Raw genomic sequence first — 12,321 nt, 5'->3', positions numbered from 1 at the left:
AATGTTTCTGGGAATGTATGTGAGGGCGACATGCCTGTGGGATGTGGACTGGTGTAAATGTGTTATAATACTTTCTAAGAAAGGAAAAAAAAAAAACAGGATAGAGCTCAGAGAAAAGGCTAAGTAGAGTTCCTGTTGATCCCACGGGGAAAAACTGAAGGTAGGGGAGCCCTTCGGAGTTGCTATATAGACTCAGTATGGACATCTACCTGGTCCCGAATGTAGTCTGCCACTGGAGAAGGAATACAGCACAGGCTAGACAACTCCTTCCGCTGAAGAAAGTCCTGAAGGGCAGCCTGCTCTCTTAGCACCTGAGAGAGTGAACGAAGGATCAGCACCCACAAGAGAGAGCGTGTCATAAGATGAAAACTGTCAGAAACCTTAATCCGGAGCACCTAAGCCTCTAGCAGAAGATCTAACCCGACGTACATCGCATCCTTTCAACGCTAAACCATCTGAAAGAGGTGTAATACTCCCTGGGTCTCCTTAAAATAATAAACTTCTTTAGAAAGATTAATTGCTCCAACAGTGGCGTTTGCGGGCTCCATCAACCTGCCTCTTTCACAGATGACAGAGCCGGCCTGGGTTATTTTAGACCCCGCTAAACCAAAAGCAAAGTTGACAGTACTTCTCAGAGCAGGCTGCCCAACTGTTGTCACTGGCCCAGTCCTCTCCAGCTTCATGTCTTCCTGTACACTGTGCGGCTGTCCCTAAGAAGCGGAAACCTTTACTGAAGTAACTCCCCAACCAGCACGCTTCCAGGTAGTTTGGCATCTAAGGAAGGAAGCCTGGGTGTGCTACCAGCTGTCTAATTAGCTGTGTGACCTCAGGCGGGCCACTTCCCCTCTTCCGGCCTCAACTTGCTCCCTAAGGTTAGGAGGGATGAGGTGGATCTGATATTGCGAACGCACAGCTTGCTCGCACTTGTTTACACCCCTCCTGGAAGGCATGACATCGCTGATCCAAGGAGGTATTTCTTTTCTGCTGAACCTAGATAAGCCATCTTTCTCAGCAAACAGCTCCTGGAAATCGCTTCTAATTAATCAACTCGATGCTCAGCAGGAAGACTACCGACCACCTCTGAGCTCAAGGTTCCCTTCTCGAATCCACATGCTCAGAGACACGAACAGTGAGAGCCGCAAGCCAAGACAACCCCAGGGACTCGGGCTTTTAGCTATCCTAAGATCACACAGAATCAGAAGGCCGTGAGAACACTCAGGTGGCCGGGAGAGTTTCCACACCGTACTGTTAGGTTCTCCAATGAATGTCCTTCATCCTCTCTCTTCTAGTCAGGCTGTGGCCAGAAATCCCACCCATAGCTTAAGATCCTGTCACAAGCCCTTGGAACGGAACCTGACCCGCTAAAGAACCTCGTAAGCTGAGGTAACCTCAAAGCATGTCAATCAAGGGACGAACATGTCAATCACAGATGTAGCTGTCATCGAAAGAGCCAGCTTTAAAATACGGCATCACAGAAGCTCAGGTCGGCTCTGGTCTTCACTCCCTACTAATAAGTATTTTGTTTTATAAGAATTAATTGCCAGGGCTACACAGAGAAACACTGTCTCAAAAAAACAAAAATAAAAACAAAAAAACAAACAAAGAAAAACAAGAATTAATTTCACAAGGGCCACAAATGCTCCTCGTCCCCAAATTCTTCCATTCCCCAAAATCACAGGAACAAGAATGCTGATGATCTATCATGGGTAAGAGTGTCCATCTTCTTCCCCAGTTCAAAGCTCTCATCTTCTCTTCAGGGAACACCTCCATCTTGCCCTGGCTTTAAGTACCTCATTCTGTATAATGAGGGCTTTATAAGACATACTCTTGTGGTCCCCTAAAAGAATGGAGAGTCCTCACTTGGCTCTATCTATTAAAGCCCTTCAACTGTTTTGAACTTCTTGACTCTGTCCTTGTTTCTTGATTGGTTGGTCCTGCTGGCAGATATAATGTATCCTTCAGTAGGTCCAACTGCTGTCAGAAATAATAACTCAATTCCCCATGTTGCCAACACAAAGCTGGATTGCTCCAAACCCAGATACAAGAATGCAAGATAAACTCTGCCCACTATGTTCAGATTACATTGGGAGCGTTCTTTATTTATTTATCCCTTGGGGTTTGTTATTTTTTGTTGTTGTTTTTCATTTTGTTTTTTTTTTGTTTGGTTTTTCCTTTGCTTGTTTGTTTGTTTAGGGTTTTTTGGGTTTGGTTTTGGTTTGCTGTTGGCTGCCAATTACCAGGACACCATGTGCTAAAACTGAACTCAGCCTTAATATATCATTAGATTAAAACACACGATGGAACCTGTCCTGCTGCTACTAGGAGGATGTAAAAGATTACGTAGTTCAGACCCCTTGTTATATAAACAGGGAGACTCTGTCAGGATTGTTAAATGAGTGAGTCGGAGTATCCCAGCAGATCAGTGACAGGCATGCACACACAGATGCCGATGATTGTTGTAATTATTTTTATAATGATGCCTAGCATTGTCTGACCATCCAAAAGAACCAATGGAGTCAGATTTCCAGCACTTCCCTCATGTCAGATATGTTAATGTCATTCCTTCCTTTCCTATTTCCCCCTCATTCTAAAAGAACTAAAAAATATTTAGGGTAGAACAAAACACAACAAATTATACATATGTATGTATGTATGTATAATGTATATATTACATGTGTGTATAATATTTTATATGTATATTAATACATATATACATCATATATTTACTACATTTAAATTAATCAATAGACCTGATCAGAAGGAGACCTAAGCTACTGAACCCACACGGCCTCCATTACTGACCTGCTGAAAGGTCTTTCTGCTTCACAATAATTTCCTTTTCTGGCTGTGGCGTGAGGCAAGGGGACAGCGGATGGGCTTCTTTGGGGTTAAAGCAAAGGTGCTCACAGTTCTGTCTTTTTTTCCTTTTGTGTGGTGGGCACTCGTCTGGGTAAATGGAGAAGAACGGGGAGGGGGCCATAGGCGGAAAGCTGAGTTTAGAAGAGACCCTGTTTGAAATCTCAGCCCTCAGGAAGGCTAAGGCAAGAGGACAACAAATTCAAGGCAACCCGGGCATTTTGAGGAGACCAGTTCAATAAATAAAAATAAATAAGCAAGAGAGCTGAAGCTCAGGGGTAGAGTGATTAATTTCCTAACAGTCAGGAAGCCTTATGTTGAACCCCCAGTATGAGAGTGGAAGAGAGAAAAAGAAGGGAGGGAGGGAGGGAAACAGGGACAGATGGAGGAAGTGATGGATGGATGAAGGAGAGAGAGTGAGAGAGAGATGACATCTTCTATGAGGATGAATGGCATGAAAAGAAAAGAATAAAATTCAAATATTGATATAGTGGTGGACGCCAAAGGGGAGTAGCGGTAGGTGGGAAGGGCTACATAACAACATGAGCAGAACCCCGTAGGAAAGGTCACAGTGAGCCCCCAAAGGTTACAAAAGGACAACCTCACCGAGCATTTGGAAAAAGCACATCCTAGAAAGACCAATAACCACAGACCCCAAGACACGGTGGAGCTGATTATGTCATGGGAGACGTAACAGGAAAGGAAGCAAGAGAACTGGACTGGAGGAGTGTGGGAGGCAGGTCACAGAGCATCCAAACCGCTGGCATACAGACTGTGGGTTGGACTATGAGTGGCAGCCATCGGGAGCATAGGAAAACAACAATGTGTGATTTCAGTCTACTCAATGATCATTCACTCAAATCCACTAGGAGCGCTGTAGGCAAAACCGTCTGCTTATAGCATGGATGGAGAAAAATTAGACCTTCTAGGCCCTGGTGATTGGGACTGTAAAGTGCTGCCATCATGTTGGGAAACATCTGTCGGTTCTGTAGAATGTTAAACATGAAGTTGCTGAATGACTCATTGATTCTACCCCTTGCTCTATACCCAACGGGAAATGAAAACACATGTCTGGGCAAAAACCTATTCACAAACATTCATAGACAGATTCTTTGTATTTGACCCTAAAATAGAAACAACTCAAATGTCCATCAACTGATGGGCCTAAAGTAATATATCTGTACTAGTAAAATAGTATTATATAGTTTGAAACCGTGGAATACCAATGTGAGCTGTTGTCAGAGAGAGCCTTAAAAACATTATGCTCAATTAAGGAAGTCAGGGACAGATAAAAAATAGAGTGTGATTCTGCCATGTCGAGTGTCCAAGACTTGTCAGTCTACAGAAACAGGAAACATTTTTAGAATCGCCTGAGAGCAAGAAGTCAAGGAATGTTTGGAAGAAACAAGTCACTAATCGTTGATATAGGATCCCCATGTAATTAGAAGGGGAACCAGCATTCTTAACTGTAGTAAGAACAATTGTACAGTTTGGTAAATATATTGAAAATGGTGCAACCATTCGCTTAAAATGAGTAGACTGTATAGCATGTGAATAAAGCTTTTTTTTTTTAATCAGTCTATCATCGTAGCTGTTTCGGTAAGACTCTGTCAAGGATGGAATCATGGGAACCAATTATGAGGCTGTTGAACAGGTGTGAGGCCATGGTAGTTTGGGCCAAAGCATGAGTCATGCCAGTGGGAGAAGCTCTTGCTTTTTATAGACTTTTTGGAGTGTGAGTCAATATCTCTCCCTTCTGGGAGATGGCATAAGATATCAAGAGTGATGAGTTGGATCTGATCCATTGGGGGGGTGGTCTTCCCACATACTGTGAAGAAGATCTACCATGAAGACCATGGAAACACTAGGAAGAAGGGAGGCGAGACCCGTAGTTGAGTTGTGTTGCATTGAACACGGATAGATGGATGTTCATGAACATGGAACTGTCGTGTGGGTGCCTTGTCTGGTGTCAGAGGAGAGAAGAAAACTAAAAACGAGTGGTGATGATCACTACTTAGAAACTAGCGGTTCTGGGAGGGGAGATGGGCATAAGAGAAGAATTCTGGGGACTCACCAGGTGGGAATTACTGGGAAGCAGGAAGCAGGAGGATCAGGAATTCAAGGTTATCCTCAACTGGGTTTGGGGCCAGCCTGGGCTATATGAGACCCTGTCTAAGAAAAGAGAAGAGGAAGGAGGGGAAGAGGAAGGAGGGGTTGAGTCTTAGAACAAAGATTTAGGGGAAATCGATCCAAAGGGATGGAGAAATGTCTGTTGAGATAGGAGGTAAGCCAGTAAGTACTACAGGCATCTTCCTAAAGGCATCAATTTACAGAAGGCTTGAGATGGGTTTGTCTTGGTGAAGTGTTGAAAGCATAAGACTGCTTGGCGTTCCTTCAAGAGCGGGTGAAAGGACAGAAGCTGAACAGATATAGAAGCATTAGGTTTGTAATTTTTCTAGCAAGAGCTGGAGAAGGGAGCGTCATCTGGATTGAGTGTGTGTTAGAAGAAGCTGCCCTCTACCCACCTACTGGAGAGACAGAGATGGCGGAACGTGTGGACTGTGGTCCCTGGAAGGATGAGAGTGGGAGCCGACAGGGAGCAGTATAGCAGCAAGAGTTGTTCTCCTTCCATTCCACTTCCTGCTTCATCTGTAAAGTATTGGAACTCTGAATTACATCTTAAGAAATCAGTACAGTCAGGAAAATGATATGATGCACCAGTGTCCTATGGCTGTCATAGGTGAGCGGGCTAAACGATCAAATTCTATTAAATTCCAGAAACTAAGTGTTGTGTTTATGAAAAAGATAAAGAGAGGAGGGGTGTGTTCTATGGGGGTGTAGTCAGGCATGGGGGAAGAGGGTGCCTCAGCGGACCCATGCTAAGGCATCCCTTCCCCCTGAGGGACCAGACACATGATGGTATGGTAGAGAATAGAGTTTATTCAGCACACGGGGAGAAGAGTTAAGAGGGTAGTAGAGGCAGAGAAAGGCAGAGAGAGTAGGGAAGTAGAGGAGTAGAGGCCGGCCATGACCTCATGGAGGGGAGGGGGATGGAATGGAAGCAGAGAAAAACCAAGAGAACAAGAGAGGAACAAGTGATCGAGGAAGGATCAAACAGCCCCTTTTATAGTGGGTCAGGCCTACCTGGCTGTTGCCAGGTAACTGTGGGGCAGAGCATATCTGACAGTTGCCATGTAACTGTGGGGCAGAGCTTAGACTAAATGCTAACACTACGCCAATCAGATTTCTGTCTTTCTCAAAGCTTCTTGGGTGGTGGTGGTGCATGCCTTTAATTCCAGCACTTGGGAGGCACAGGCAGGCAGATTTCTGAGTTCGAGGCCAGCCTGGTCTACAGAGTGAGTTCTAGGACAACGGGGGCTACACAGAGAAACCCTGTCTTGAAAAACTAAAAAAAAAAAGAAGTTATCTCAAAGCTTCTCATAGCCTGGGCTATCCCCAGACTCGTGGGTAAAAAAAACAGAACGTCAATCATAATACATCAGAACTCACCCTTACTGTCTCATTGTATTATATTATCCCTGTAAAAATCCCTACCTTTTAAACAAGGTTGCGTCCTGAGGTACCAGGAGGTTAGAAACTCATTGCCTCTGTTTTGGAGAACACAGTTCAATCTACAGCTTGGCTATAAAAATGTTAGAAAAACATGGAAGAAGAGTGGATACCTCCAAGATATTTTTGAGCTAGCAATCATTAACCTTGATTTTTTTTTTAAATGCTTCTAGTTGGAAAAACTCAGTGCTCATTGGAACAGCTCCCAGTCACTCATTTGCCATTCATTATAGGAGAAGGCAAGGCAAGACTGGGAGATTGAAAAAAAAAAAAAAAGAAAAAGAAGGATGAGTCAGAAATGATCTGGATGGTAGTCCAGACAGGGGCTATGAGGCAAAGCCACAAGAAGTCAGCTTTTCCCAGCCAAGGGTACAAGATCATCTGACGACCTGCATCTTGACATTGGAGATTCCTCACCTCCTCCTGCTGGTTCACAGCCAACAGCAATGGCATCCTCTGAATCTTAGGAAGAGTGAAGCTCAGCCAGAGTTAGGTCAGACCCAACAAGCCCTCAACACAAGTTATTCTTCTGTCTGCAAACCATCTTGCAAAGCAAATGCATCCTCAGAGTCAATCCACAGACCCACCAAGACCAACTTGAAAATGCATGAAGAGCAAAAGTCCAGGCTTCGGACTTCAGTTGGGCAGGTCATTTGCCAGATTTACATGGAAATCAGGGCCAAAATGGGGGAACTGTGTGCAATCCAACTCAACAGACTTCTAGAAGATTATCTAACTGAAAGCAACAGGCCCCTGGAATCAGCCACCATTGCCCTGAAAGCAAACTGACCCGATTTAATTTGCAGACCCAGGGACTATAAAGTGGGCAATTAGAGATCACTACATTTCAGTCTTCATAAATTCAAGTTAGCACATTGCTGGTTTATTGAGGACATTAATTCATGGCTCTGCCAACAATCCTGGCTCCCACACAATGCCTGGCAACGTTGCAAGTTTCTACACAAACTCTCGCAGGCAGCTGTAATTCCTGCGTGATTCTGGAAGGGTTCTTTGTCAACATATTACCAGTGTGTCTTGGTTGGTTAACGGTGCTCCGTAGATTGCACTGGCTTTTGTTGTCTTAATTACAAATGACTTTGGTCTTGGTGTATCATTATTAATTTGGTTTGTTGTCATTTGATAACTGCTGTGGAAATGGTAGCCATTCACAACAACAATATCATTGGCCTATAATTATCCTGTAACAAGACATTAGCAGTATATATCCTATAGTTTCAAAATATGTTATACAAACCATTGGTTCCAAAACAGATATCATTCCCACACACACACAAACACACACACATATATTCTCCCAAATTTTCTTGTCTAATATTTTATAGGTAATGAGTATTTGTATTTGTATTTTATATGACTTCCAATATGTCATGATATTAATGGTGTAATACAATTATATTTTTATAAATGTGGAATAGTTTTATGACATGTAATTCTATATGTATACATATGACTCTGATCTTTTCTTATGAGAAACATACCAGGTTTCTATAGGCCAAGAACATTAGTTTATTAATTCTGCTTTCTTACTTTCTTCTCCAGACCATGAAAGCTTTGTCAAAGTTTTAGAAGATTGTCTCTTGTAGGGATCCCTACCTGAGATACCTAAGAGCTTGGAATTTGGCCCTCCTGTCTGGTATAAGCATAACGATAATCGCTGAGTCGGATGAATAGCAAAGCAAAGTGGTTAAAAGCAAGGTCCGCTCAAACAATGTTGTGAAACCACTTTAACCTCTCCGACTTTCAACTTCCTCATCAATAAGTTGAGGAAGTAGATCTTCCTCCCCAAGGTGTTACTGCCTTCAGATGGGAGAAACCGTGTAAACTGCTTAGCCCGATGTCAATACATAGTGCTTACTGTATAAATTCTTATGGCTGAGGTTGGAGAGGGGGCTTAGCAGTTAAGAGCCTGTACCTCTCTTCCATAGGACCCCAGTTTGGTCCCCAGAATCTAAGATCAGCCTGCTCAAAACCACCTGTAACCCCGGTTCCAGGGAGTCCAGTGTCCTTTTCTGATCTCTAACAGGGACTGAACTCACATGCAGACACACACACACACACACACACACACACACATTTGTAAAAATAAAACTTCTTACTTATTTTCTATTCAATTCATCAAGAAGCATGAATCAGAATTCTAGTACTATAGTAAACGACACAAAACCCAACAGTATACAACTGCAATTATTTATTTCTTGAACTCACCACACTGCCTTTTCTGCTTGGTTGAGGATGGTTTTCCAAGTGATGTTGATGTCAGTCTCAAACTAGAAGGTGACTTGGCTCTTGCCACAGAGGAGGAGGAGGCGGGGAAAGGATTTATAAATGGGAACAGTGGAGGACATCACAGAGCCAGAGAGCAGATAGATACACATGTGGAGCAAGCCCAAACTCAGCTTCAATCATTTCTCATACCGACAAGCATGCTGGTCCATGCTGACCCCTCCCCAGAAACCACAAATCTGTAGATTTTCATTTAAATACTAGCAACTGGGGGTTCCTCACAAGTGGCCTTGCTAGGCACAGCAGTCCGCATGAAAGGTCACCAGAAAAGTCTAAGAGGTGCAGACTATCTTGACTTAACCTTCAGGAATCCAAGGTAATGTATACACACACACATACACACACACCCGCACACACACTCCCTGTAAAGCAGTGTTCTCAACCTCCCTAATGCTGTGACCCTCCAATATAGTTCCTCATGCTGTGGTGACCCCGCCAACCATAAAATTATTTTCGTTGCTACTCCCTAACTGTAACTTTACCACTGTTATGAATCATGATGTAAATATCTGATATGCAAGATATCTGATACGTGACTCAACAGAAGTGGTCCTTGGCCTCCAAATGGGTTGCAACATACAGGCTGAGAACCACGGCTTAAAGCATAAAACTAAGTGGAGGCCCTCATAAAGCACAGCAAGCGCGCATGTCACATGAAATACCTGGCCTCCTGCCTTCAGTTTCTGTGGCTTCTCAAGGCCCAGCCAAGTCCGTGTCCACTCCAGAGCATGTGAAATGTGATGCTACATTGCTAACTTCAAGTATTCAAGACAGGGTGAACTTCTAAACTAGAACTTAACCTTTACCTAAGCAAGAAGACCTGGGTAGGCATTGCTCGGATATGTCCCTTCTTTTTCTCCTGGTATCAAGATAGTCATTAAAATATTTTGAACATCTTCAGAAACTTCCAGGTCATCTTGTTGCCTACCATGATGGCCATGCAGGGCTCATGACAGGAAACTGTTTCCTGTGCCTCGAAGAAGGGTCTCACTAGGTCTTTGCAAGCTGATTGAGTTTCACTACTGTTCTTCCTGTATCCTCAACTGCCACTTGCAGTCAATCTGGGATCTAGGGGTTTTTTTCTAAGATATGCCTCTGGAAGCCATTAAGCTCATTTAAACACTCACATCTATGTTGGGAAATTCTCTCCTTTATCAGTCACTTATACTACAAAATTGATGCCCATCATTCATCCGAAGGAAGCAGCACATACACACAGCTTCTCTCTCCAAGTTCCTGGACAGTGGTACTACAGTGAGATTAATACTCTAACTGAGGCATATGCACTCATAAAAGTCTGCAGGCAAGGGGTACTGAACTGATCCAACAAAGAACGGGGTTTTCCTTGCTGTAGAGAAAGAAGGAGATAACTATCATCAGCATTCTGCAAAAATTACCATTGGACAGGCTGACAATCAAGTGACAGCTCCCCTGGGAAGGTACTTCCTCATTACAATCTCACTTCATTGATCTACAAAGACAAAATCAAATGAATGAAGTAAACAGTGCGCTGAGCGCTCAGCCTGTTGCTTTCATTCTAGACACGTCTTGCCCATTATCCAAATTCTACTTGAGTCTCTGACTTTTCTGTGACGTTACTTACTATTCACCCCCAAACCCACAATCTTGCACTCCTTAAAACTCCAACGCAATTGATCTTAATCTCACCTCTGTGGCCTTCCCCATTGCCATCCCATAATGCCTGGCTCATAGATGGTACATGTTTGCTGAGTTGAATTAAATCATCCCCATCTGACCTCTCTTGTTTAATCTTAATGTGGGCTCTTTCTTTGATTTCTGGCTATCTGCCAGACTAACAGCCAATGCTACACAGCCAAGACAACTGGATAATCAGATTATTACCATAATATCTCCGAAACTGAGGGACTATGTGTTGCTCCCCATTTGACCAAACCTATCCAGAACTTCCTTGCTCACTCTACTGACATTCGTTTACTCGTCTTCTCCTATTTATAGGTATCAGCCCTTTGATATAAACTAATGATGGGGTGGAGGTCATCTTTCCTCCTTACTCCCAGTGAGGTGAGGTGACAACCTGGAAAGATGACCTGTGCGATCATCTTGTCCACTCGACTGGATCTAGAACTGACTGCAAGACAAGCTGTTCACAGGCCAACACCTGTGAAGGCTTCTCTTTATTGGGTCATAGGAAGTGGGGAAACCTGTCCCCAATTCAGTGGCCCCTTCTGCTGTCATCACAGACAAAAGAGAGAAGAAAAGGCTTTTTTGCCCACTCATCTCTACACCACTGCACTCCTTCCCTGATATGTGAGCCAGCTTCTTCCAGCTCCAGCATGGACTGGAGACCACTGTCACCCTAGGGCTCCTCCAGGCTGTCAGCACCAGCTTTACAGACTGAGCTCCTCCCAAGTTCTCAACCTTAGGCTACCAAGAGCCTCTGGTGCAGGCCAATCTAATGGATCTTCCTTGGCTATATAGTCATTCTTCATGTTCTGTTCTCGAGAGCCCTGGTGGTCACAACCAGTGAGCCGGCCACCCGAACGAGGACAGCTGTACCCATGCTACAAAGGGCCGGCACAGACAGGTTCATCTCAGGCCTACCTTGTTCGTGATCCCATCGCACCCTTTCTATCCTTTCCACTCTTGAGCCAATCTCCCTAAGTCAGATTCCTTAAAGCTTAACCACAATGTCACCTTTTCATCGAACAGAGATAAATTAGACACAGAAGCCTGGACCACAGTAGGCATATGGAGAGATTTCTATACACACGTCTCTCTCCTATAAGATCCTGAGAGCGTGACTCCGTAGACTTTCTCTTAATAATGCCAATGGCACCCAACAGAGAGTAGAACAGGAGTCCTCCTCAGTGACCATGGCATGAAGTGCACAAAGGGCCCTTTTTCCTTATCCTGCCTGAGTGTACTCAACAAACTGTAATGTACTGGTGACGTGCCTCCTCCATCGCACGCATGGGACAATCTGTCCTATCTTGCCACCGTTTGGGAATGTATCATACACAAAGAGTAAGTAAACACTTGAAACCCTTCCCTGCCAACAACTTGGGACATCCTGCACCACGATCCCCATAGTAACCAAGGGTGTGCAGGAAGGACTCTGCTGTGACAGCATCTTAATCCTTGAAGGCTATAGTCTTTCGTATCGCTAATTCTATTACGGTCACTATAATAGATGCAGATGCTCACCTGGACTGCAGGATGCCTAATGGACTCCTGCATTTAAACTCACCATTCCAGTGTGCATTCACCATGAATATAAAGTGCTTGTTTACCACTGAATCCTCAGAGGTTGTTTAAAGAGAGCCACGGTTCAGGTCAGCACTTAGAGCTGGTGGTAAATAAACAGAAATTTACAGTCCATTCAACTAGGTTCTGCCTGTGTCTACTCCACAATTCACACTTTGGGCCAGGTAGCTGGTTTTCTTCTTAGAGGCTGCACATACTGTTACCACCCAGCACCGCAGATGTGGGCGGGTCCACAGACCTGTCGCCCGGGCAACAGCCACCATATTCCCAGAATCCACTGGGTTCAGCTCCCACCTTTACCTGGACTGCTACGTCACGACATAGATATATATATATATATATATA

General features: G+C 44.1%; 1 long non-coding RNA gene across 1 annotated transcript in view; it reads right to left on the bottom strand.

Annotated features, from left to right (window-relative positions):
• Positions 1-10,065: 10,065 nt before the first annotated feature.
• The window catches only part of LOC116075528, a 2,522-nt gene continuing 266 nt past the window's right edge, over positions 10,066-12,321 (bottom strand). Inside the window, exons 2-3 of the long non-coding RNA XR_004112567.1 lie at positions 11,960-12,058; positions 10,066-10,078 (exon numbers count right to left, since the gene is read on the bottom strand). This is a non-coding gene — a long non-coding RNA (uncharacterized LOC116075528). The remainder of the gene's footprint in view (positions 10,079-11,959; positions 12,059-12,321) is intronic.

The sequence above is a fragment of the Mastomys coucha genome, unplaced genomic scaffold, assembly GCF_008632895.1.
Source record: "Mastomys coucha isolate ucsf_1 unplaced genomic scaffold, UCSF_Mcou_1 pScaffold3, whole genome shotgun sequence".
Taxonomy (NCBI): domain Eukaryota; kingdom Metazoa; phylum Chordata; class Mammalia; order Rodentia; family Muridae; genus Mastomys; species Mastomys coucha.
Note: the sequence above shows the minus strand (reverse complement) of the source record. Positions and strands in the feature narration are given on the sequence as shown.